Raw genomic sequence first — 25974 nt, 5'->3', positions numbered from 1 at the left:
TTTTCAGTTGAATTTGGGGATACCACTTGAAGAATTCATTGTGTTGAGCTATTTCAATTGCTTATGTTTGATTTGATCATTGCAAACTGGAGCCGAAAGTCTGTAAATATTAATAATAAACCTGATTTGCAAAGGAGGTTGAATAATTTTGACTACTACTGTATATATGTGTATATATATATATATATATATATATATATATACACACACACACAGAGAAGCACACTCACAGGAATGAACAACTGGCTCAATACTATTGTAATAATTTTGACTACTACTGTATATATGTGTATATATATATATATATATATATATATATATATATATACTCACAGGAATGAACAAATGGCTCAATACTATTGTTAGCCTGTTCTATGGCGATTTACCACCCGGGTGCAGCTTCTTTTAGCCCAGTAATGCTTTTCACAGAGTAGAACTTTCCTGTAGTATATCAGTCTAATCCCGCCTATTACGGTCAGTTCAGCACCGAAATACCAGGCAATTCCTCTCTGAACAAGGAACACAGCAACCCCAGATGATCGTTTCGGCCTTCATTGGGCCTCGTCAGTGAGGTGTAGCCATATTCCTCTAAGCACACTGAGCAAGGAGTCCACGTCTGGTTTCCCCTTTTTCCCATAGGGAGACTAAATACACATAGGGAGACTAAATACACACAGAGAGAAGCACACTCACAGGAACGAACAACTGGCTCAATACTATTGTTAGCCTGTTCTATGGCAATTTACCACCCGGGTGCAGCTTCTTTTAGCCCAGTAATGCTTTTCACAGAGAAGAACTTTCCTGTAGTGTATCAGTCTGATCCCACCTATTACGGTCAGTCCAGCGCCGAAATACCAGACAATTCCTCTCTGAACAAGGAACACAGCAACCCCAGACAATCGTTTTGGCCTACATTGGGTCAGTGAGGTGTAGCCATACTGACCCAATGAGCAAGGAGTCCCCGTCTGGTTTCCCCTTTATCCCATAGGGAGACTAAATACACACAGAGAGAAGCACACTCACAGGAACGAACAACTGACTCAATACTATTGTTAGCCTGTTCTATGGCGATTTACCACCCGGGTGCAGCTTCTTTTAGCCCAGTAATGCTTTTCACAGAGAAGAACTTTCCTGTAGTATATCAGTCTGATCCCGCCTATTACGATCAGTCCAGCGCTGAAATACCAGGCATTTCCTCTCTGAACAAGGAACACAGCAACCCCAGATAATCGTTGCCTGGTATTTCGGCGCTCTACTCTGTGAAAAGTATTACTGGTCTAAAAAGCTGCACCCAGGTGGTAAATCGCCATAGAACAGGCTAAAAATGGTATTGAGCCAGTTGTTCATTCCTGTGAGTGCACTTCTCTATGTATGTATTTAGTCTCCCTATGGAAAAAGGGGCAACCAGATGTGGGCTCCTTGCTCAGTGTGCTTAGAGGAATATGGCTACAACTCACTGACGAGGCCCAATGACGGCTGAAACAATCGTCTGGGGTTGCTGTGTTCCTTGTTCTGAGAGGAATTGCCTGGTATTTCGGCGCTGGACTGACCGTAATAGGCGGGATCAGACTGATATACTACAGGAAAGTTCTACTCTGTGAAAAGCATTACTGGGCTAAAAATCTGCACCCAGGTGGTAAATCGCCATAGAACAGGCTAACAATGGTATTGAGACAGTTGTTCGTTCCTGTGAGTGCACTTCTCTCTGTATATATAAATATACAGACTTTATTTATAGGTATGCCCTCATCCCTTTTTATTCAATGCTTCTACACTCAAATACACAACGTTGATCTCTGTAATTGTATATCTTTTTATATGACTGGATTAATTTCTAGCTAGGTATAGAACATTGTCAAATAAATCTTATATGAGTTCACAATAGATTTCAGGGTAACATAGTCAGGTTAGAAACGTATATATATATATATATATATATATATATATATATATATAAAAAACCTTTTATGTGTTTACATTGGATTTCAGGGTAACATAGTTAGGACAGAAATGTACTTACAAATTGGTGTATTAGAAAGGTTTAGGAATGAAGTGTCACAGACATAAAGATTGTATAAAGAGTATCTCTGATTATGCAGACATTATTTTTCCTTTCTCTGAATATATTATCTGTCGCTACTGATTGTATTATACACTAAAGGTACTCTAGACTTGGTGAGATATGTTTAATATTGCTTTTGTAAACTATCATATATATTAATGATACCTTGTAGATTTCTTTAACATGTATTCATGCTATTACTAGTTTCCGTTTTGTACTGTATTGTATTTGATTCTTTTCAGGTGTGTCAATTAACCTTTGAAAGATACTTAATGATGTGTGAGCAGGAGCTCCGGTATGCAGTGATCAAGTGCGCAGTCGCACGAAACGCGTATGCGAGGAGCTCCTGTTCTCACACCTGAACTGATTAATTTGCTTTTAGTCTGACCGGAGGATCGATGGATTGTTTATAAAATTGGAAATAAAGCCTTGACTTTTATTTACCTGCCGGTGTTGGTCTGTGCGCCCCTGCCTTCCTTTGGTTTATATATATATATATATAAAATAATATAACATATTTTTTTTTTTTTACAGTATCTATAATCATTTTTAATTATTATTAATATTTGTTAATTTTTTATATTCAACATTTCCATAATGAGGAATAGATATTAAGGTAAAGGTATATATATATTTAAAATAAAATAACATTGTCCTGTATTTAATGAATATTGGAATGTTAAATATTTAATAACCCCTGTTGGGTTAGCACGCAAGCTATAAGAGTTAGTTTTTTTTCTTCCTGTGCTCTCCATTGAAGTCTATGGGGACAGGTTAGCACAGTCGAGATATCTGAAGTCCTTTAGTTACGTTCAACTTGTAAAATGCGTGTGGGTTAGCAAAAAGATTACTTCTAGCGATGTTTATGCTTTAGCGGGAACACTAAATACCCTGCAACTTGTAATCTAGCCCTTAATGGGAAACAATATGTTTTATATAATGCATTTTTATTATGATAAGTACAGATTGAGATGAGAGGGTCGATTTATCAAAGTATGGCGGACATGATACGCTGTAGCGTATCATGTCCGCCAGACATTGATGAATGCCGACAGCATATGCTGTCAGCATTTAACAATGCACAAGTAGTTCTAGTGAACTGCTTGTGCAATGCCACTACCTGCAGATTTGCGGCCAATCGGCTTCTAGCAGGGGGTGTCAATCAACCCGATCATACACGATTGGGCGAATTGATGTCCACAGCCTCAGAGGCGGTGGACCAGTTAATGAGCAGCTGTTTTTACTTAAGGCTCGCCCTCAAACTGGGCATCAGGGCCCATTCGGCCCATGATAAATCGGCCCCGAGGTATGTAATTTGCATCTTTGCATTTGTTTCTAATGCATCTTGTCAAAAAAGTCAATATGTTGTTTTTTTTTTTTTCATTAAGCTGATAATTTATCCACCATCTGGTAAATGTTTTTATGTCTTATCTTAAAGGGATATGAGACTCAAAATTAATGATCCGGCGAATACAATTTATAAAAAGTGTCCAGTTCATTTCTATTATCAAATTTGCTTTGTTTTCATGTAATTCTTTGTTGAAGAGATACCTAGATAGAAAGTGTGCACATGTCTGGAGCACTACATGACAGGAAATAGTGCTGCCATCTAGTGCTCTTGCTAATGTATAACATTGCTGCAAAACTGCTGCCATATAGTGCTGCAGACACGTGCACACTCCTGAGCTTACCTTTCTGCTTTTTTAACAAAGGATAACAAGAATATTAAGAAAATGTGATAACAGAAGTTCATTGGATTTAGAAACATAAGCATGACAAATGCATGTGAGTATTTTTAATGATAGCTTTGTAGTTTACAATGATCTAGAAGCTTATCTTCAGCACCCCTGACTCAAATGTGTAAAGGAAAGACCAAATTAAACTGTCATTACTGAAACAGAACATGTACTGTTAAACAACTTTCCAGTTTACATACTGTACATCATCTCTTGGTATCCTTTGTTGAAGAGTAGGCTCAGCATCAACAATGCACTGCTAGGACCTAGCTGAACACATCTGGTGAGACAATTGTAAAAGCCATATATATATACAGCAGTCAATCACCAGCTTCCTCCTATCAGTGCACTGCCTCTACTGAACCTACCTATCAGCTAGATTACGAGTTTTGCGTTATGAGTGAAAAAGCCTCATAACGCTGCTTTTTCACTATCGCTGGTATTACGAGTCTTGCAGGTATATCTGTCTCACACACTTTTTTGGCCGTAACGCAATGTAACTACCGCAGCTTTCAAAAAGTTATTTTTCAATGGGACTTCCATAGCGCTGGTATTACGAGTTTGCCTGTCCGGCCGAAAAGTTAGCAGTACAGCCAATACTGTCAAGAGCCGTACCGTAAACTGAAAGTCAGTAGTTATGAGTTTTACGCTACAAAGCTGTATCATAAAACTCATAACTAAGGTGCTAAAAAGTACACTAACACCTATAAACGACCTATTAACCCCTAAACCGAGGCCCTCCCGCATTGCAAACAATGAAATAAAATTATTAACCCCTAATCTGCAGCTCCCGACATCGCCGCCACTATAATAAACATATTAACCCTTAAACCGTCGTACTCCTGCATCGCAAAGACTAGTTAAATATTATTAACCCCTAATCTGTTGTCCCTAACATCGCTGCAACCTACATTACTGTTATTAACCCCTAATCTGCTGCCCCAAAATCGCCGCCACTATACTAAAGTTATTAACCCCTAAACCTAACCCTAACCCCCACTAACTTTAACATAATTAAAATAAATCTGAATAAAAGTTACAATTAATACCTAAATAATTACTATTTAAAACTAAATTCTTACCTAGAAAATAAAACCTAAGCTAGCTACAATATAACTAATAGTTACATTGTAGTTAGCTTAGGTTTTATTTTTATTTCACAGCTAAATTTGTATTTATTTTAACCACTGGTTAGTATATTGTTATTAACTATTTACTAGCTACCTAGTTAAAATAAATACAAATTTACCTGTAAAATAAAACCTAACCTGCCTTCCACTAACACCTAACCTTACACTACAATTAAATCAATTAAATTAATTAAATACAATTAACTAAATTACAAAAAATAATAAACACTAAATTGCACAAAATAAAAAAAGAAATGATCAAATATTTAATTACACCTAATCTAATAGCCCTATCAAAATAAAAAAGCCCGCCCCCAAAATAAAAAAACCATGGCCTAAACTAAACTGCCAATAGCCCTTAAAGGGGCCTTTTGTGGGGCATTGCCCCGAAGAAATCAGCTCTTTTACCTGTAAAAAAAAAATACAAACAACCAACAGTAAAACCCACCACCCACACAACCAAACCCCCCAAATAAAATCCTATCTAAAAAAACCTAAGCTCCCCATTGCCCTGAAAAGGGCATTTGGATGGGCAATGCTCTTAAAAGGACATTCAGCTCTTTTTCAGCCCAAACCCTAAGCTAGTTTTTGAAGACCGGACATCAATCCTCAACGAAGCTGAGAGAAGTCTTCATCCAAGTGGCAAGAAGTCCTCAACGAAGCCGGTAGAAGTCTTCATCTAAGCGGCAAGAAGTGGTCCTCCAGACGGGCAGAAGTCTTCATCCAGACGGCATCTTCTATCTTCATCCTTCCGACGCGGAGCGGCTTCATCTTCAAGACATCCGGCGCGGAGCATCCTCTTCTGTCTACGGCTCTTCAAGAATGAAGGTTCCTTTAAGGGACGTCATCCAAGATGGTGTCCCTTGAATTCCGATTGGCTGATAGAATTCTATCAGCCAATCGGAATTAAAGTTGAAAAAATACTATTGGCTGATGCAATCAGCTAATAGGATTGAGATTCAATCCTATTGAGCTTGCATTCTATTGGCTGTTCAAATCCAATTTTTCACCTTTAATTCCGATTGGCTGATAGAATACTATCAGCCAATCGGAATTCAAGGGACGCCATCTTGGATGACTTCCCTTAAAGGAACCTTCATTCTTGAAGAGACGTCGACAGAAGAGGATGCTCCGCGCCGGATGTCTTGAAGATGGAGCCGCTCCGCGTCAGAAGGATGAAGATAGAAGATGCCGTCTGGGTGAAGTCTTCTCCCAGCTTCGTTGAGGTCTTCTTGCAGCTTGGATGAAGACTTCTTCCCGCTTCGTTGAGGATGGATGTCCGGTTTTCAAAAACTCTAAGTGGATCTTCGAGGGTTAGTGTTAGGTTTTTTAAGGGTTTATTGGGTGGGTTTTATTTTTAAATTAGGGTTTGGGCTGAAAAAGAGCTAAATGCCCTTTTAAGGGAAATACCCATCCAAATGCCCTTTTCAAGTCAATGGGGAGCTTAGTTTTTTTTAGATAGGAATTTTATTTGGGGGGTTTGGTTGTGTGGATGGTGGGTTTTACTGTTGGGGGGTCGTATGTATTTTTTTTACAGGTAAAAGAGCTGATTTATTTGGGGCTATGCCCCACAAAAGGCCCTTTTAAGTTTAGTTTAGGCTAGGGTTTTTTTATTTTGGAGGGCGTTTTATTTTGATAGGGCTATTAGATTAGGTGTAATTAGTTTAAATATTTGATCATTTCTTTTTTATTTTGTGTAATTTAGTGTTTATTATTTTTTGTAATTTAGTTAATTGTATTTAATTAATGTAATTGATTTAATTGTAGTGTAAGGTTAGGTGTTAGTGTAAGACAGGTTAGGTTTTATTTCACAGGTAAATTTGTATTTATTTTAAATAGGTAGTTAGTAAATAGTTAATAACTATTTACTAACTAGTCTACCTAGTTAAAATAAATACAAACTTAGCTGTGAAATAAAAATAAACCCTAAGTTAGATACAATGTAACTATTAGTTATATTGTAGCTATCTTAGGGGTTATTTTACAGGTAAGTATTTAGTTTTAAATAGGAATTATTTAGGTATTAATAGTGATTTTTATTTAAATTTATTTTAATTATGTTAAAGTTAGTGGGTGTTAGGGTTACGTTAGGGTTAGGGTTAGACTAAGAGGCCCATGTATCAAGCTCCGTATGGAGCTTGTGGGACCCGTGTTTCTGGCGAGTATTCCGACTCACCAGAAACAGCAGTTATGAAGCAGCGGTCTAAAGACCGCTGCTCCATAACCCTGTTCGCCTGCTCTGATGAGGCAGACAGGAATCGCCACAATTCAACCCAATCGGGAATGATCGGTTTTATTTACACCACCCTGCTGGCGGCCAATTGGCCGCGAGTCTGCAGGGGGCGGCGTTGCACCAGCAGCTCATAAGAGCTGCTGGTGTAAAGCTGAATACGGAGAGCGTATTGCTCTCCGCATTCAGCGATGTCTGTTCGGCAGATTAGGGGTGGCAGCGACATTGGGGGCGGCAGATTTAGGGTTAATAAGTGTAGGTAGGTGTCGGCAATGTCGGGGGCGGCAGAATAGGGGTTAATAAGTGTAATGTAGGTGTCAGCAATGTCTGGGGCAGCAGATTAGGGGTATTTAGACTCTGGGTTTATGTTAGGGGTTTAGGTGTAAACGTAACTTTTCTTTCCCCATAGGAATCAATAGGGCTGCATTACGGAGCTTTACGCTCCTTTATTGCAGGTGTTAGGCTTTTTTTAGCTGGCTATTTGAATAATAAAAGTTTAATTTTTACTTTAGTTTCTCTTTAACGTATCTGCCCACAATCGTTGAGCTTTGTCTGCCCTTTACATCCTAGTTTCTCAACTTGTGGTACATGTACCCCTGTGGGTAACTGAAGCTTCACTAAGGGGTACTCAGTGGTGTGCCCTTTCAATATTTATTGCCCACATTCTGGGGCATTTCACGTATTTGTGTTACCTAATAATAATTATGTGCATTTGGGGTTACTTAGGACAAATATTGATGCCTGATGGGGTACTTGCTACAAAAAGGGTGAGACACACTGCTATAGATGGAATTGAATCTGTATGTCTCCCCGAAAAAAATCAAGAGATTTTATAGTTTTTTATATCATTTAGTTATTTCAATTCCTCATTTTCTTAACAAAAGGTTAAAAATGGCTTCAATCTATAGTGACTCCAATTTATATTCATCAGTACGTACTTGGTGTACTTGCACACTATTGCAATTCACCTTATTTAAGTTTTATATGCTTGATATTATTATCATCATTTACTTGTAAATTGCCAACACATTCTGCAGCTCTTGATGTACTTCAAGGTGTTTAATTAAGGCAATATAATGATGAAAAATGATGAGTTAATAAGCACATAGGCAACCAAACCCCCCAAATAAAAACCTAATCTAAAAAAACCTAAGCTCCCCATTGCTCTGAAAAGGGCATTGCCCTTAAAAGGGCATTAAGCTTTTTTTTCAAAAGCCCAAACCTTAATCTAAAATTAAAACCCACCCAATAAACCCTTAAAAAAGCCTAACACTAACCCCCGAAGATCCACTTACAGTTTCTGAAGAGCCGACATCCATCCTCAACGAAGAGGCAGAAGTCCTCATCGAAAACCGGCAGAAGTCTTCATCCAAGCGGGCCGACAATTGGAATAGGCAATAGAATGCAAGCTCAATTCTATTGGCTGATTGGATCAGCCAATAGGATGAAAGCTTAATCCTAGTGGCTGATTGCAACAGCCAATAGGATTTTTTCACCCTTAATTCCGATTGGCTGATAGAATTCTATCAGCCAATCGGAATCTAAGGGAAGCCATCTTGGATGACGTCATTTATAGGAACCTTCATTCGGAAGAAGACGTCGTAAGAAGAGGATGCTCTGTGTCAGATGTCATGAAGATGGAGCCGCTCAGCGCCGGATGGATGAATATAGAAGATGCCATCTGGATGAATACTTCTGCCCGGTTGGATGAAGACGTCGGCCCGCTTGGATGAAGACTTCTGCCGGCTTCGATGAGGACTTCTGCCGCTTTTTATTTTGATAGGGCTCTTAGATTAGGTGTAATTAGTTTAAATATTTGATAATTTATTTTTTATTTTGTGTAACTTAGTGGGGTTTTTTTTGTAATTTAGTGTTTGTTATTGTTTGTAACTTAGTTATTAGTTTTTTGTAACTTTGTAATTTTTAATAGTAGATTTAAATTATTTGAGTAGGGTTAGGTTTTTAAATATATAATATAGTTAATTTAATTTGTAGTTTAATGTAATTTTAGTATAACAGTTAGGGTAGATTAATTATTAGTTTAATATAGTTTAATGTAAGTTTAGTCTAATAGTTAAGGGAGATTAATTAATAGTTTAATATAGTTTAATGTAATTTTAGTAAAACAGTTAGGGTAGATTAATTATTAGTTTAATATAGTTTAATTTAATTCTAAAGGTAAGTTTTAATTTATTATAAGATAGGGGTGTTGTAATTTAAATGTAAAGTTAGCGGGTTGTTAGGTTTAGGGGTTAATAGGTTAATTTAGGTTATGGCGATGTGGGGGCTGGCGGTTTAGGGGTTAATAGGTTTAGTAAGTGCTAGTGATGTGGGAGGCCAGGGGTTTACGGGTTAATACATTTATTTAGCTGCAGTGGGCTCCAGGAGTGGCGGGATAGGGGTTAGTAATATTATATAGGTAGCGGCGGGGTCCGGGAGCAGCAGAATAGGGGTTAATAAGTGTAATGTAGGTTGCGGTGGTGTAGGGGCAGCATATTAGGGGTTAATAAGTATTATGTAGGTGGCGGCAGTGTAGGGAGCAGCGGAATAGAGGTAAATAACATTATGTAAGTGGCAGCGATGTCGGAGCAGCAGATTAGGGGTTAATAAGTATAATTTAGATAGCGGCGGTATAGGGGACAGCAGATTAGGGGTTAATAAGTATTATGTAGGTGGCGGCGGTGTAGGGAGCGGCGGAATAGAGGTTAATAACATTATGTAGGTGGCGGCGATGTCGGGGCGGCAAATTAGGGGTTAAGTATCATTTAGGTGGCGGCAGTGTAGGGGGCGGCAGATTAGGGGTTAATAAGTATTATGTAGGTGGCGGGGGTGTAGGGAGCGGCGGAATAGGGATTAATAACATTATGTAGGTGGCAGCGATGTCGGGGCGGCAGATTAGGGGTGTTTAGACTCGGGGATTATGTTAGGGTGTTAGGTGTAAACATAACTTTTATTCTCCCCTAGGAATCAATGGGATATCGGGCAGCAGCGAACATGAGCTTTCGCTGCTTTCAGACTCCCATTGATTCCTATGGCATCCGTGGCCTCCAGGGCGGCGGATTGAAAAGCAGGTACGCTGGGCCAGAATAGTGGCGAGCGTACCTGTTAGAGGTTTGATAACTAGCAAAAGTAGTCAGATAGTGCCGAATTTGTATTCGGAACATCTGTAATGACGTAAGCATCGATCTGTGTTGGACTTTGACCGGTGGATCGTATGTTACATCACAGATTTCAACTTTTGCCGGTCTGTAGGCTTTCATAAATAAGGGAAATCATGCTCGCCACTATTACGCTGCAGAATTCTAGCGTATTTGTGGTTGACGGCTTGATAAATAGGCCTCTAAGTGTTAACTGCCATAGGCCTAGATTTAGAGTTCGGCGGTAGCCGTCAAAACCAGCGTTAGAGGCTCCTAACGCTGGTTTTGGGCGCCCGCTGGTATTTGGAGTCAGTGATTAAAGGGTCTAACGCTCACTTTTCAACCGCGACTTTTCCATACCGCAGATCCCCCTACGTCATTTGCGTAGCCTATCTTTTCAATGGGATCTTTCTAACGCCGGTATTTAGAGTCGTTTCTGAAGTGAGCGTTAGAGCTCTAACGACAAGATTCCAGCCGCCTGAAAATAGCAGGAGTTAAGAGCTTTCTGGCTAACGCCGGTTTATAAAGCTCTTAACTACTGTACCCTAAAGTACACTAACACCCATAAACTACCTATGTACCCCTAAACCGAGGTCCCCCCACACCGCCGCCACTCGATTAAAATTTTTAACCCCTAATCTGCCGACCGCCACCTACGTTATATTTATGTACCCCTAATCTGCTGCCCCTAACCCCGCCGACCCCTGTATTATATTTATTCACCCCTAACCTGCCCCCCACAACGTCGCCGCCAGCTACTTACAATAATTAACCCCTAATCTTCCGGCCGCAAATCGCCGCCACCTACGTTATCCCTATGTACCCCTAATCTGCTGCCCCTAACACCGCCGACCCCTATATTATATTTATTAACCCCTAATCTGCCCCCCTCAACGTCGCCGACACCTGCCTACACTTATTAACCCCTAATCTGCCGAGCGGACCTGAGCGCTACTATAATAAAGTTATTAACCCCTAATCCGCCTCACTAACCCTATCATAAATAGTATTAACCCCTAATCTGCCCTCCCTAACATCGCCGACACCTACCTTCAATTATTAACCCCTAAACTTCCGATCGGAGCTCACCGCTATTCTAATAAATGGATTAACCCCTAAAGCTAAGTCTAACCCTAACACTAACACCCCCCTAAGTTAAATATAATTTTTATCTAACGAAATAAATTAACTCTTATTAAATAAATGATTCCTATTTAAAGCTAAATACTTACCTGTAAAATAAATCCTAATATAGCTACTATATAAATTATAATTATATTATAGCTATTTTAGGATTAATATTTATTTTACATGCAACTTTGTAATTATTTTAACCAGGTACAATAGCTATTAAATAGTTAAGAACTATTTAATAGTTACCTAGTTAAAATAATAACAAATTTACCTGTAAAATAAATCCTAACCTAAGTTATAATTAAACCTAACACTACCCTATCAATAAAATAATTAAATAAACTACCTACAATTACCTACAATTAACCTAACACTACACTATCAATAAATTAATTAAACACAATTGCTACAAATAAATACAATTAAATAAACTAGCTAAAGTACAAAAAATAAAAAAGAACTAAGTTACAGAAAATAAAAAAATATTTACAAACATAAGAAAAATATTACAACAATTTTAAACTAATTACACCTACTCTAAGCCCCCTAATAAAATAACAAAGCCCCCCAAAATAAAAAATTCCCTACCCTATTCTAAATTAAAAAAGTTACACGCTCTTTTACCTTACCAGCCCTGAACAGGGCCCTTTGCGGGGCATGCCCCAAGAATTTCAGCTCTTTTGCCTGTAAAAGAATAAATACAATACCCCCCCCCAACATTACAACCCACCACCCACATACCCCTAATCTAACCCAAACCCCCCTTAAATAAACCTAACACTAAGCCCCTGAAGATCTTCCTACCTTGTCTTCACCATCCAGGTATCACCGATCCGTCCTGGCTCCAAGATCTTCATCCAACCCAAGCGGGGGTTGGCGATCCATAATCCGGTGCTCCAAAGTCTTCCTCCTATCCGGCAAGAAGAGGACATCCGGACCGGCAAACATCTTCTCCAAGCGGCATCTTCGATCTTCTTCCATCCGGTGCGGAGCGGGTCCATCTTGAAGCAGGCGACGCGGATCCATCCTCTTCTTCCGATGTCTCCCGACTAATGACGGTTCCTTTAAGGGACGTCATCCAAGATGGCGTCCCTCGAATTCCGATTGGCTGATAGGATTCTATCAGCCAATCGGAATTAAGGTAGGAATTTTCTGATTGGCTGATGGAATCAGCCAATCAGAATCAAGTTCAATCCGATTGGCTGATCCAATCAGCCAATCAGATTGAGCTCGCATTCTATTGGCTGTTCCGATCAGCCAATAGAATGCGAGCTCAATCTGATTGGCTGATGGGATCGGCCAATCGGATTGAACTTGATTCTGATTGGCTGATTCCATCAGCCAATCAGAAAATTCCTACCTTAATTCCGATTGGCTGATAGAATCCTATCAGCCAATCGGAATTCGAGGGACGCCATCTTGGATGACGTCCCTTAAAGGAACCGTCATTAGTCGGGAGACATCGGAAGAAGAGGATGGATCCGCGTCGCCTGCTTCAAGATGGACCCGCTCCGCACCGGATGGAAGAAGATCGAAGATGCCGCTTGGAGAAGATGTTTGACGGTCCGGATGTCCTCTTCTTGCCGGATAGGAGGAAGACTTTGGAGCACCGGATTATGGATCGCCAACCCCCGCTTGGGTTGGATGAAGATCTTGGAGCCAGGACGGATCGGTGATACCTGGATGGTGAAGACAAGGTAGGAAGATCTTCAGGGGCTTAGTGTTAGGTTTATTTAAGGGGGGTTTGGGTTAGATTAGGGGTATGTGGGTGGTGGGTTGTAATGTTGGGGGGGGGGGTATTGTATTTATTCTTTTACAGGCAAAAGAGCGGAAATTCTTGGGGCATGCCCCGCAAAGGGCCCTGTTCAGGGCTGGTAAGGTAAAAGAGCGTGTAACTTTTTTAATTTAGAATAGGGTAGGGAATTTTTTATTTTGGGGGGCTTTGTTATTTTATTAGGGGGCTTAGAGTAGGTGTAATTAGTTTAAAATTGTTGTAATATTTTTCTTATGTTTGTAAATATTTTTTTATTTTCTGTAACTTAGTTCTTTTTTATTTTTTGTACTTTAGCTAGTTTATTTAATTGTATTTATTTGTAGCAATTGTGTTTAATTAATTTATTGATAGTGTAGTGTTAGGTTAATTGTAGGTAATTGTAGGTAGTTTATTTAATTATTTTATTGATAGGGTAGTGTTAGGTTTAATTATAACTTAGGTTAGGATTTATTTTACAGGTAAATTTGTTATTATTTTAACTAGGTAACTATTAAATAGTTCTTAACTATTTAATAGCTATTGTACCTGGTTAAAATAATTACAAAGTTGCCTGTAAAATAAATATTAATCCTAAAATAGCTATAATATAATTATAATTTATATTGTAGCTATATTAGGATTTATTTTACAGGTAAGTATTTAGCTTTAAATAGGAATAAGTTATTTAATAAGAGTTAATTTATTTCGTTAGATAAAAATTATATTTAACTTAGGGGGGTGTTAGTGTTAGGGTTAGACTTAGCTTTAGGGGTTAATCCATTTATTAGAATAGCGGTGAGCTCCGATCGGAAGTTTAGGGGTTAATAATTGAAGGTAGGTGTCGGCGATGTTAGGGAGGGCAGATTAGGGGTTAATACTATTTATGATAGGGTTAGTGAGGCGGATTAGGGGTTAATAACTTTATTATAGTAGCGCTCAGGTCCGCTCGGCAGATTAGGGGTTAATAAGTGTAGGTAGGTGTCGGCGACGTTGTGGGGGGCAGATTAGGGGTTAATAAATATAACATAGGGGTCGGCGATGTTAGGGCAGCAGATTAGGGGTACATAGGGATAACGTAGGTGGCGGCGTTTTACGGAGCGGCAGATTAGGGGTTAAAAGTGTAATGCAGGGGTCAGCGATAGCGTGGGCGGCAGATTAGGGGTTAATAAGTGTAAGGCTAGGGGTGTTTAGACTCGGGGTACATGTTAGAGTGTTAGGTGCAGACGTAGGAAGTGTTTCCCCATAGGAAACAATGGGGCTGCGTTAGGAGCTGAACGCTGCTTTTTTGCAGGTGTTAGGTTTTTTTTCAGCTCAAACAGCCCCATTGTTTCCTATGGGAGAATCGTGCACGAGCACGTTTTTGATGCCGGCCGCGTCCGTAAGCAGCTCTGGTATCGAGAGTTGCATTTGCGGTAAAAATGCTCTACGCTCCTTTTTTGGAGCCTAACGCAGCATTTGTTTGAACTCTCGATACCAGAGTTAAATTTATGGTGCGGCCAGAAAAAAACCTGCGGAGCGTTAACAGCCCTTTTACCGCCGAACTCTAAATCTAGGCCATAGATTGTGAAAAAATCATCAGCGATCAATATCTTTAAAAACAGGATCTTTTCAAATACATGAATTTCTAATCACATTAACCATAGTTTTTGATGCTTGTACACTGCTGGACTAGGCAAACAGACAGGAGGGAAGGTACAATTGGTGCCAGAGCAGGTACATTGGTACCAAGACTAATGGCAGAATGAGGGCCTCTTTCTGCTGAAAGGATTTTTTTCCTTTTGTTAAACAAAACATTTGAAGTTTTGTTAGGGCATATAGCTTGTGTAAAGTAGGTTTCAAGCTTCAAGTGTCTATTCTGAGGTCTCACCTGGGCATACAGCTGGCATCAAGGAGGCTGATCTAACGTCTCACTTGAGCATATATTTAGCAAAACTTGTTGAGTAAATATATATTCATCTCTCTAATTCTTATCTCTCTCTCACTCTCTTTCTGTCTGTCTGTCTGTCTATCTATCTATCTATCTATCTATCTATCTATCTACTTTTAAGGTTCATGTCAATGAAGAAAATAAGGAGTAAATATTAAAACAGTTGGAACCATATTAAAAAAATGTATGAAGGAATTGAAGGAGGGGTGAGTGACCCCCCCTGTGGACCAGGGAAAATGGAGGGTCAAGTTTAGGTGAGTTGGGTGGATTAAGGAACTCTGTATGAAGTTGTGCAAGAGGACATGGTCAGCAAGATAAAACTCCCACCCTCCCTCTCCCTTGTTTGTTTGCCAGGGTGGTACTGTCGCAGTCTGACTTAATGTTGTGGGTGTTTGCCTAATTCTAGGTAAATAAATGGATGGTGGTACCTCCTGCCAGGGAAGCAGGTGAAAGATTCATACCTGTGAGTGTGTTTGTCTGAGCTGGCACATGGTTTTAGGGGACAAGCACTTTGGTTATGATTTTTAGTTTATTTAATTGTATTTCTAAAGTTTTAATAAAATTGGACTGCAGCCTTTCAACCCCAATACTTGGTGTCAAAGAGTTTTCAGTCCTGGCAAATTTAGTTACTGAGTTATGCTGTAAATATAAAGTTATACTAATTTGCATGGTCAATATTATTTTAAAGAAAGGTTGTAACTGCCTCTGTAGGACATTCATTACCTCTATTTCAGTGACGTAGGAGAAAACAATATGCAGATTATATTTTACATGTTAAATAATAGAAACGTAATTGTTAGGTGGCTTACAAAAATCAATATACTGTTGCCACCTTATGTCATTTAATTATTTAGTAAGACTGGATAATCAGAAGTTTTGGGAAAAAAGTCATTATTACTTGCACTGTATTGTTGCTGCATTGAATCTGTAGTGCTCACTTTTTATTCAATTGTAGGTCGGGGATACCCAGACTCCTCGGAGTGTTATTGTGCTTTGGCATCTGGTAACAATTAAACTCTTGCTGTCTAGGGGCTGTTTCATTTCACATACATGCTTTTTATTTTTCAACACAAAGACATTTCCATGGCATCTGTGTGTATTGAGTAATTCAAACCTCAGACAAAGATACACTTATAATATCAATGATAAAAACAGCAGAAATAATGTTGGGTCTTGCACAATCACTGCCCTACATAATGCAAAGTTTTCTGTTAAGGTAGGTGTTTGATCTATTATTTGCTATAAAGAGCAAGTACATTTTAATTATTATAAACCTATATATATGTTTGCATTTTTTGTTAAGACTGCGGTGTAAGAAAAAGAAAATGTCTTTTAAAACCTGTTTAAGTACCTTATGATATAGCAGACTTTAAACCATTTTTATTAAGCTTTACTTAATAGGAATTTTTAACAATATTATCTTCCTATAATATGAGTCCATGTAGATGAAGCCACAAGTGTATTCTCATAAGTATTTAAATACAAAAACTCACTGTGACATAATTTTTTAGTATGGACACATACTTTACACCAGTAGAAAGCTTAATGCTACAAATAAAAATTATACATAAGCTTAATATTTGCATGAATACTATATAAAAGCTTGTATCTTTCAGAACACCCCCCCCCACACACACACACACACATAAAACCTTTTCATTTGTTCTTCAGGTATTTAAGTACAACAATATTTTATATAATAAAAACACAAAACGCTCTGTTTTATGCTACTGTTATATGTAATTATTATTGTAAGGGGCTCAGATATGGCTTATGGAGTTCTTGAACAAGCAGATGTAGCATTTGTAGCATTATTAGTGTGTGATGTATAAGTCTTAGATATTGTTGTGTAGTTTTTTTGAACTTCAAATTTTTATTGAGGCATTATGCAAATGTAACACAAAAAGAAAGAAGACAAGGTTTATCCAGTTACAAGTGGTCATAACAAAAGGTTATATGCAGATAACCTGAGGCATCCGTCTGAATAAAGTTTAGACCCCAAAGTTGTGATATTACAGGTCTTTTCCATGGTACAGTTGTCACAGAGAGAAAGAAGCAAAGACAAGAATAAAGTTCGTGTAGGGCCCAGTATGGGCCTGTAGCAGGCTAAGGGTTAAGGCTGCAGGAAAGTGGGATAGGAGATAGAGGGTTGGGTACTAGATGCAACATTGTTGCAGGTTAGGTCAGGCCCCTCCTTACCTGGTAAAGGCTGAGGTTCCCCTCCCAACTTCCTCTTCTCCATCCGATCCAGGCTGTGAAGTGTTTTCTTTTTCTGTGCTGCTCAGTTTCTTCTCCTTTCTCTGACTACCATGCATCGTTCAAGGCGTTCAGTTCTCCCACCTAGACGCTATCAGGATAATGCAGAAGCTGGAAAGACAAAGGAAAAGATAAGTACTCAGAAAACCTTTGCTGATGATTTAGATTGCATCCCTCCTACACAAAATCAGGCTGTTGTGGTGGCACAGGTTCATGCAGCACCCTCCCAGGAGCAAATCACTGAAGCTGGGGAGGATGTAGTGAATCTGGTGCCAGAATCACAGTTAATGGTAGAGGAGGTTCATTCACCTGTCATTAATTTAGAACGGCAGCAGCAATTGACTCCTAACCAATTCTCAAACCTGCTGCAAGCTGTACCATCTGCAGATGTTCCAGCAGTTTTAAATTTTATGAGCTATATTGCAGCTGCAATATCTAATGCTGCCTCTGCACAGCCCTCAGCAGGCCATGTGCAATTGCAGCATGTGGTTCCACATGTTCTGCAAATTGGGCCTGGCATAACCAGGGATCCCCATATTGCAGAGCAGGTGGATTCTGGCTCCCTTTTACAAATGCAGGCCACTGGGCCTCATTTGAATTTAACAGCTAATTTGGCCCTGCAGGCTCCTGGGCCCATTTTACATCCATTGTCCCCTCAGGCACCTAGGCCAAATTTGCATCCGGACCAGGCCCATCATGCGCCTGGCCCAACTGCTCCGCTTCATTTTCACCCCCATCAGGCTCCTGGCACACTTGATCAGCCACATGGGTTGACCCGGGGGGCACCTAGGCCCGACTTACCCCCTTCCACATTTCTTTCATTGCCGCCATCGCAAGCGCAGGCACCCGATGCCAATTTGTCCCCTCTCTTTCTTGCCGGAGCAGCGACCCCCCTTCGCGCGCCTACCGCCACTATGGCTCCTCGTGTGCAGGCTTCACGGCCTACTTCCGGTCGCGCGGCCAATGTAAGTGCGCAACCGGAAGTAGGTGTTGGGACTTCCGGTGCGGCCATTATTCACAGCGGCGGCACTGGAGCAGCAGCGGTCTCTCATGGGCTCGAAGGTGAGCACAACGAGGGAACGTTGCTTCAGGGGGGACATGTGGCGGCCAGGGAAGGAGGTCAGAATGCAGTTAACACACCCAGTCAGGGTGTAGCAGGTCACGGTCAGGGTGTCAGATCCCCAATTGTTAGAGGGAGAGGCAGGGGGACAAAGGCAGTTAGGAAGGGAGTTAGGATTTCAAACCAGCCACATGCAAATTTTGTACAGGATCCCATCCAGGGGTCGAATGCAACAAAAGAAAAGATGGAGGCAACAACAGTAGAGCCCTCGGATCATTTACTGCTCAGAAGGGCGGCAACCCCAGTGAGGGTCCACGTGCTTAAGCCCTGGCTGTTGGCCTACCCAGACCAGGCCATGGCCAGAATGCTATGGGAGGGGTTTTCATTTGGCTTTAGAATTCCACTTTTTCAAAGGGTGCAGGGAGCGCATATGCAGAGAAATTTGTTGTCTGCATACCAAAACCCTGAGGTGGTATTGGAAAAACTCAATAAAGAGGTATCCCTGGGCCACATGGCTGGCCCATTTCCTCACCCACTGCTAAAACATTTAACCATATCCCCTTTGGGTGTGACAAAATTGAATCAATGCTGGAGGCGGTTTGTGCGGCCGTTTCAAAAAGGGCCCTTTCCTTGAAGCAGTTGCAATCATTGCTAGGGCTCCTTAATTTCGCTTGCAAGGTAATACCTATGGGCAGGATCTTTAATCGTAGGCTGGAAAGACAACTGAGTGGAAGAACAAAACCTACTCAGAGGATTCGCCTCACGGTGGATCTGCTAGCGGATCTGAGAGTCTGGGAGGTTTTTCTAAAATCCTTCAATGGCGTGCGTGTCTGGCGCTCAGACCCCATATCTAGTCAACTGTTGCATCTTTTCACAGATGCGGCAGGATCACATGGGTACGGTGCTTACTTCCAGGGGGGAATGGAGCGCAGAGCCTTGGCTGGCCTCCTGGTACCTTCGGGGTTTCACCCGTAACCTAACCCTCCTGGAGCTTTTTCCCATAGTCCTGTCAGTGGAACTCTGGGGATTAAAATTCTCAAATAAGACAATCATATTCTGGACAGACAATACCAGTGTTGTCTTTGCGATTAACAACCTGTCGGCCACCTCGGCCGTGGTGGTAATGCTACTGCGGCACTTGGTATTGCGTTGCCTGGAACTCAACATTCAGTTCCAGGCGAAGCATGTGCCAGGTGTCAATAATGTGGTAGCAGACGCCCTGTCCAGATTTGAGTGGGACAATTTTAGACGCTTAGTTCCTAACGCATCACCAGTGGGTTTACGTTGTCCTGCTTTTCTTTGGCAGCTGGTCGCTCCTGGGTAGCCCTATTGCCAATGGTACGTTCTTCCTTAGCCCCCTCTACCTGGCGCACTTACTCGAAACTCTGGAACGAATGGGAACAGTTTTGTAGGTCCAGGGGCATGGATGCCGCACAAGGGAACATTGCATCTCTGTGTGATTGGTTGGTGAGTCTTCACAACATAGGCACGCGTCAGGGTTCACTCCAGTCTAAATTAGCTGCGTTATCATTCTTTTATAAAGCACTGGGGCTCCCGGATCTAACTAACTCATTCTTCATTCGGCAAGTTGTAAAAGGGTGGGGCAGGATCTATCCAAGGCAACCTGATTCTAGGGAACCCATCACACAAGACCGCCTAGATAAGCTGATATTGTCACTTGATAGCTCATGCTACTCCCCATTTGAGGCATCGCTGTTTAAGGCAGCTTTTGTGCTGGCCTTTGCGGCAGCCCTTCGGCTGAGTGAGTTAGTAGCCCCCTCTAAGCGTGCGGTGGGTCGCGGAGTTCAAGTGGAGCACGTGAGGGCTGCCGTTGACTCCCTGCTCATTTTTATCCCGCGCTCAAAAACGGATCAGTCAGGCAGGGGCACTTGGCTGCACATTGCGCCCAGGTCGGGCAGCATTTCCTGTCCCATAGCGGTTATAAACAGTTATTTAGCTTTGCGCCCCTCATTGCCAGGACAGTTTTTTATCCACGCTGACGGATCAGCTTTATCTAAATTCCAGTTCGGTAGGGTCTTGAAGCAAGCAGCGGCGAACGTAGGCTTAGACAGCAGTAGGATTGCCCCTCATTCCTTCAGAATAGGGGCGGCGACGCAGGCTGCAAGCGTAGGTCGCTCCAGCGAGGACATAAAGCGGATGGGGCGGTGGCGCTCTAATTGCTTTAAGAAATACGTCCGCCCTATTGTTTAATGCAAATTTATGTGTGCACACACTAAACTATTTGTCTCCGCAGGGCCAATTCATGGAGCAAAGCGGATTTGGATTGTGGGGCATTCTTTTATCCACTGGGCTTCGATTCGTTGCTCCACACTTCCCTTGGGTCAGAATCTGGGGTTCCCCCTAAGCAAAGCCTCAATTAGATGGTTAGGTAATAGGGGGATGTGTTGGCCACAGCTTGGGGAAGTAATTTCTGGCGCCCTCTTAAGATGGGGGAAACCGCACCTCTTAATCCTTCACCTGGGGGGGAACGATGTAGGGTCCGTCCCTGTGCTAGAACTAGTCAAAATTATGCAGTCGGACATCGGCTGGCTTCAGACAGGAATCCCTGAGGTAGTTATTGGCTGGTCTAATATAGTCCCCCGCCTGCATTGGAGGCATATGTCGACCCATACGGTGGCATATAGAATTAGAAAGAAAATCAATGCGGCTCTATCAAAAACCGTCACGGGAGCAGGTGGCTTCGTGGTATGGCACGAAGCCATCTCAGCCGACAGAACTGAGCTCTATCGTAGAGATAAGGTCCATCTATCAGACGTAGGGTTGGATATTTTTATAAAGGATATCCAGGGAGCTATTTCATCCTTCCTGTAAGTCAGGTTGTGGTGGTGGCTGCAAGTTCATTTTTAATGCTCCTTGTGGCGGGAGGTCACGGTCCTATTGCGCAGGAAAAGGTCACTAGGGGTGAGTCATGGCCATAAAGGAGAGGGGTGGTAGGCCTCAAGTGCACGTGGGGTAACCTCCCTCTCTCCCCATTGGGGGATGGTCACGTGATCTCTGCAACCCCTCAGCGTCATTTCCTTTGAGCAGAGACCCCTCTGCTGCTCGTTCCCGTTGGGACGTTGACCTCCTTTGCTGTTCTGGGCTTATATAGTTCTATGCCGCCATTTCCGGTTCTGTTGGTTAAAAGTTATATAGGTAGTTTTAATAAAAATTTGACCGTGACGGTTAAAATTTTTTCCCATTAAGAAGTGTCTGTGCCTTTATTTATTCACAATGGTTCATGTTACAAGTTACTAAGTTAAGTTATTTAAGTTAAGTTAAAATTGTTCTTCTACACTCCTGGAAACGCCCCGGTAAGCATTTAATCGCTTACTACTATTAGATGCCCTGTGTGCGAATAGAAAAGAAATGGAAACTGCATATAATAAACAAAGTATAAAACAATGTGTACCATAACTGGATTATTGGCTAGATATAAATTTGGATATATAGAGATGAAACCTCATTTTATATTAATTGTTAGAGGGTAGGGCAGGTGTGTGTAATTGAAAAACCTATAAGTTAACCAAGGGTTTGCGGTCTACATGGTGAGGAGCGTCCCTAGGTATGTAAAACAGATAGTAATATATAATGACTAGGGAATAAGAATTAGATGAGTAAAGTACACAACTGCATATATGAGTAGATATTGTTTGGGGGGGAGGGGAATCAGCGGACAAAAGCCGCTTTAAATTGGGAGCGGAGGAGGGAGGGAATATTAGGTGAGATGATGTGGTTACTAGTGGCTAGTAAGAATAGTAATAGTTAGGGCGACGTGATATTGTTATAAACTTAAAGACACTATTAACAATAATATAAACTTGTATTCGGACCAATAAGCAATTAGACTTCTCCCTAGGACTGCCATCCATTATCCTTCTCAGCCTTATGGGTCTTAAAATTTTCTAAAACTGCCGCAGAGGAGCTTGTAGGGATGATCCTTATATACCAAGACCCTTTGAAAAGCTTGAAGTGAAAAGTCCAAACACCAATGGTGCCTAATTGTTACCTATATACTCTTAAAAGAAAATTCTTATCCTAATTCTATATAGAGTCGTTAGTATTTCCCCTTCTGTCCTAATTGTTTACTGTGCTGCTTTGGCCGCCGACAGCTTTGATATTGAAGTTGCTTAGATAAAAACATAGGGTAGGGACACAAATAAGAATTATCTGTAGCAAAAAGTAGGCATTTGGCGGGTGTAAGGGCATCTAAGGGTATAGCTGGATAAGTAGTGAGGTTGGTATTAAATGGATCCCCTATCTGGCAGGAGTCTTAAGTCTCTGAGCTATATGTTGTATGCCCGTTTCATGTATGCTATAGGCTATGTATTCAGTAAACTGTCAGCCAAACTAATGCCACTAGGAGTTGGACAATGCCATCACGCCAGATCTATCAATAAATGGTTACAGTCCATCGAGTGGAAACAAAATATTAGTATGGCAATAAGATGAGCGGGGGTAAAGGGAACCTTGGCAATTTTAGGGCGGAGACAAAGTATAATTAGTTTTGTGGGATTTCTTTATGGTAGGTGAGAGCACTAAAAAAAAAAAAAGAGGTGTGTCTAGCTAGGGTGTCGGGCAAACTCACCAATTTAATGTTAACATTCCACCCTCTAGAAATCTCTGCTGTTTCAGTAAATATCTTGAGCTCCCTAGACTAGAGGCATAGGTATGTCTAGATGAAATTACTGTGGCTACTAGGCCTCTGTATATTGTGAGAACAAAAAATAATAATAATATATAACACGACAATTTTACATAAGTGCTTAAACAGTGGAATATACGAGCACAACATAAGTATGGGAGTATATTACAAGAGGAGCTGACGTTAAAAGTCAGCATTTAGCCCACTCCTAACCTGTGCAGATTCGATATATAATAAAAAGTAGTTCCCACAAGTCCCCTGTATGTCCATGTGTCACCAAGTGTAAATGTGTAGGGGTGAGCTATGACTCAGTTAAGGATATCTCCTATCTCTGCGAGGGAGCATGTCATCACAGACTCTGGCCCCTTATAGCAGGTTAGTAAAGCAGAGACCTCATGGCTGCGTTGGACTTCTTGTGAAGATAAATTCAGAAACTTCTCAGTTGGGAGGCTCCAGTGGTGATCAGAGAAACCAATGTCTGCGTTAGGGCTCGGATGCATAGAGCAGAGGGTATCGTCTTTTCCTAATGGGGTGCCATGCTAGCCATATGCGTCCCAACTTCCTTTAATCTGCCGGCTGACAGGAGGGGGCCTCTTTTGCCATGTCTCATGATTGTAGGAAGGACGAGTGATCTGTGGTAATTGCGTTGCCAGCTCTAGAATTACTGATAGACTCTGTCTGAGATCCTCAAAGTAGTTATCTAAGTTTAACAGAATGGAACACTCCGTTCCGTCTGGCGAACTCATATCGCTGTAGGTATTGCAAAACTTAGTAGGCCGTTCCTCGAGTGTGTTGCAAGTAGTTCTTGGTGGTCCGAATATCTTCTTACGTGTCCGGTTAGAAAGTGGGGGTTCCATGGCTCTCCTCTGTAAAATGAGCTGTATAAAGAGGCTGGTCCGGAGCGCTCTGGCATGAGGCTGTGATGTATTGTCAATTACCCAGGGTGATTTTTCTTGAAGCCACGCTGGATTGATAAAAAGAGAAAGCTGGTACCACACGATCAGGGCCTCTTCATGTAAGAGTATGGCGCTGCAGCTCCTGCTCTACTAGGATCTCAAAAATGGTAAGTCCTGAAAACCTGAGCCTCTGCAATTGAGATCACAAGAAGATTATAAGGTCTTTGTTCGGCTGGATTTCTTAAATCTTAAGAGATATGGTATGTATGAGCAGGCGCTGTAAGAAAACACGTCTCATCTCTGCAGTGGCTAACTCCACCCCCCGTGTTGTGTAGTTTTTAAAGGGACATGAAACCCAAATTATTTATTTCATGATTAAAACTTTCTATTTCACTTATATTATCTAATGTGCTTTGTTCTATTGGTATTCTTTGTTGAAAAGTATACCTAGGTTGGTTCAGAAGCAGTAAATCACTACAGAGAATTAGATGCTGATTTGTGGCTGCACATACAGTATATGCCTCTCATCATTGGCTCACCTGATGTGATTAGCCAGCTCCCAGTAGTGCTTTATTGTTCCTTCAAGAAAGGATACTAAGAAAACTAAGCAAATTAGATTAAAGAAGAACATTGGAAATTGTGAAACATTGTATGCTCTATCTGAATCATGAAAGAAAAAAATGTGGGTTTCATGTCCCTTTAAATAGCAATTTCAGTCAACAACAATTATTTTCCTGAGGTAGTTTTTCATATCTGACTACACAAGTGTGTTATTTTGCCTGTAGCTTGGGATTTTAAATACCGTTTCCCGTGTTTCACACGTATTTACCACTATGCTTAATTTTCTCTAAATTTGTGTATTGTTAATCTGACTTGAAAATAATTGTATCTGAACATTGTCTTTTGGAATTGATCAGTATTACTAGATTTCATCAAAAGCAGAAAACAAAAGAAAAAGACATTACAAATGAATGAATATTTTACATATGTTTTCAGTGGGTCCCTTTTATCATATGACAGGCAGACAAGGTTCTCAGCTAAGGAACATGTCATTATGGGGCCTCACCAAGCAGACAGTGGATGCTGCACATCCACTGACCGCATAAAGTGCTTGCTCAGCTCCACCCCCTATCAATCACCATGAGCAAGCAAATTTGGGATGATTTAACTTTTCCACTCTTAAAGGGACAGTCTACAATAGAATTTTTATTGTTTTAAAAGATAGATAATCCCTTTATTACCCATTCCCCAGTTTTGTATAACCAACACTGTTATATTAATATACTTTTTACCTCTGTGATTACCTTGTATCTAAGCATCTTCTGACAGCCCCCTGAGGCAAATATGTGCAGCCACCCATCAGAAGCTACTGAGCCTATCTAGATATGATTTTCAGGAAGGGATATCAAAAGAATGAAGCAAATTAGATAACAGAAGTAAATTAGAAAGTTGTTTAAAATGGTATTCTCTATCTGAATCATGAAAGAAAAAATTTGGGTTTAATGTCACTTTAAGGACCCCACACCCCACCTTTTGTAACAATCTGGCACCTGCCTTCATTTGGAACCCGGAGCATTTATCATGCTCTGGTTCCATATGAAGACATATGCCATGAGCTCAGGAACTCCAGCTCTCAGCTTTAACTTTAAGGAATAGTCTAGTCGAAATGAAATGTTCATGATTCAGATAGAGAATGCAATTTTATGCAATTTTCTAATTTACTCCTATTATATATTTTTCTTTGTTCTCTTGCTATCTTTATTTGAATATAAGCATAGGAGCCAGCCCATTTGTGGTTCAGCACCTGGGTAGCATTTGTTGATTATTGGCTACATTTAAACACCAATCATAAAGTGCTACCCAGGTGCTCAACCAAAAATGGTCCGACTCCTATACTTACATTCCTGCTTTTTCAAATACAGATAGCAAGAGAACAAATAAAAATTGATAATAGGAGTAAATTAGAAAGTTGCTTAAAATTGCATGCTTGACCTAAATCATGAAAGTT

The sequence above is a fragment of the Bombina bombina genome, chromosome 1 (genome assembly GCF_027579735.1).
Source record: "Bombina bombina isolate aBomBom1 chromosome 1, aBomBom1.pri, whole genome shotgun sequence".
Classification (NCBI taxonomy): domain Eukaryota; kingdom Metazoa; phylum Chordata; class Amphibia; order Anura; family Bombinatoridae; genus Bombina; species Bombina bombina.
The sequence above is the reverse complement of the archived record's forward strand: the minus strand, read 5'-3'. Positions refer to the sequence as shown.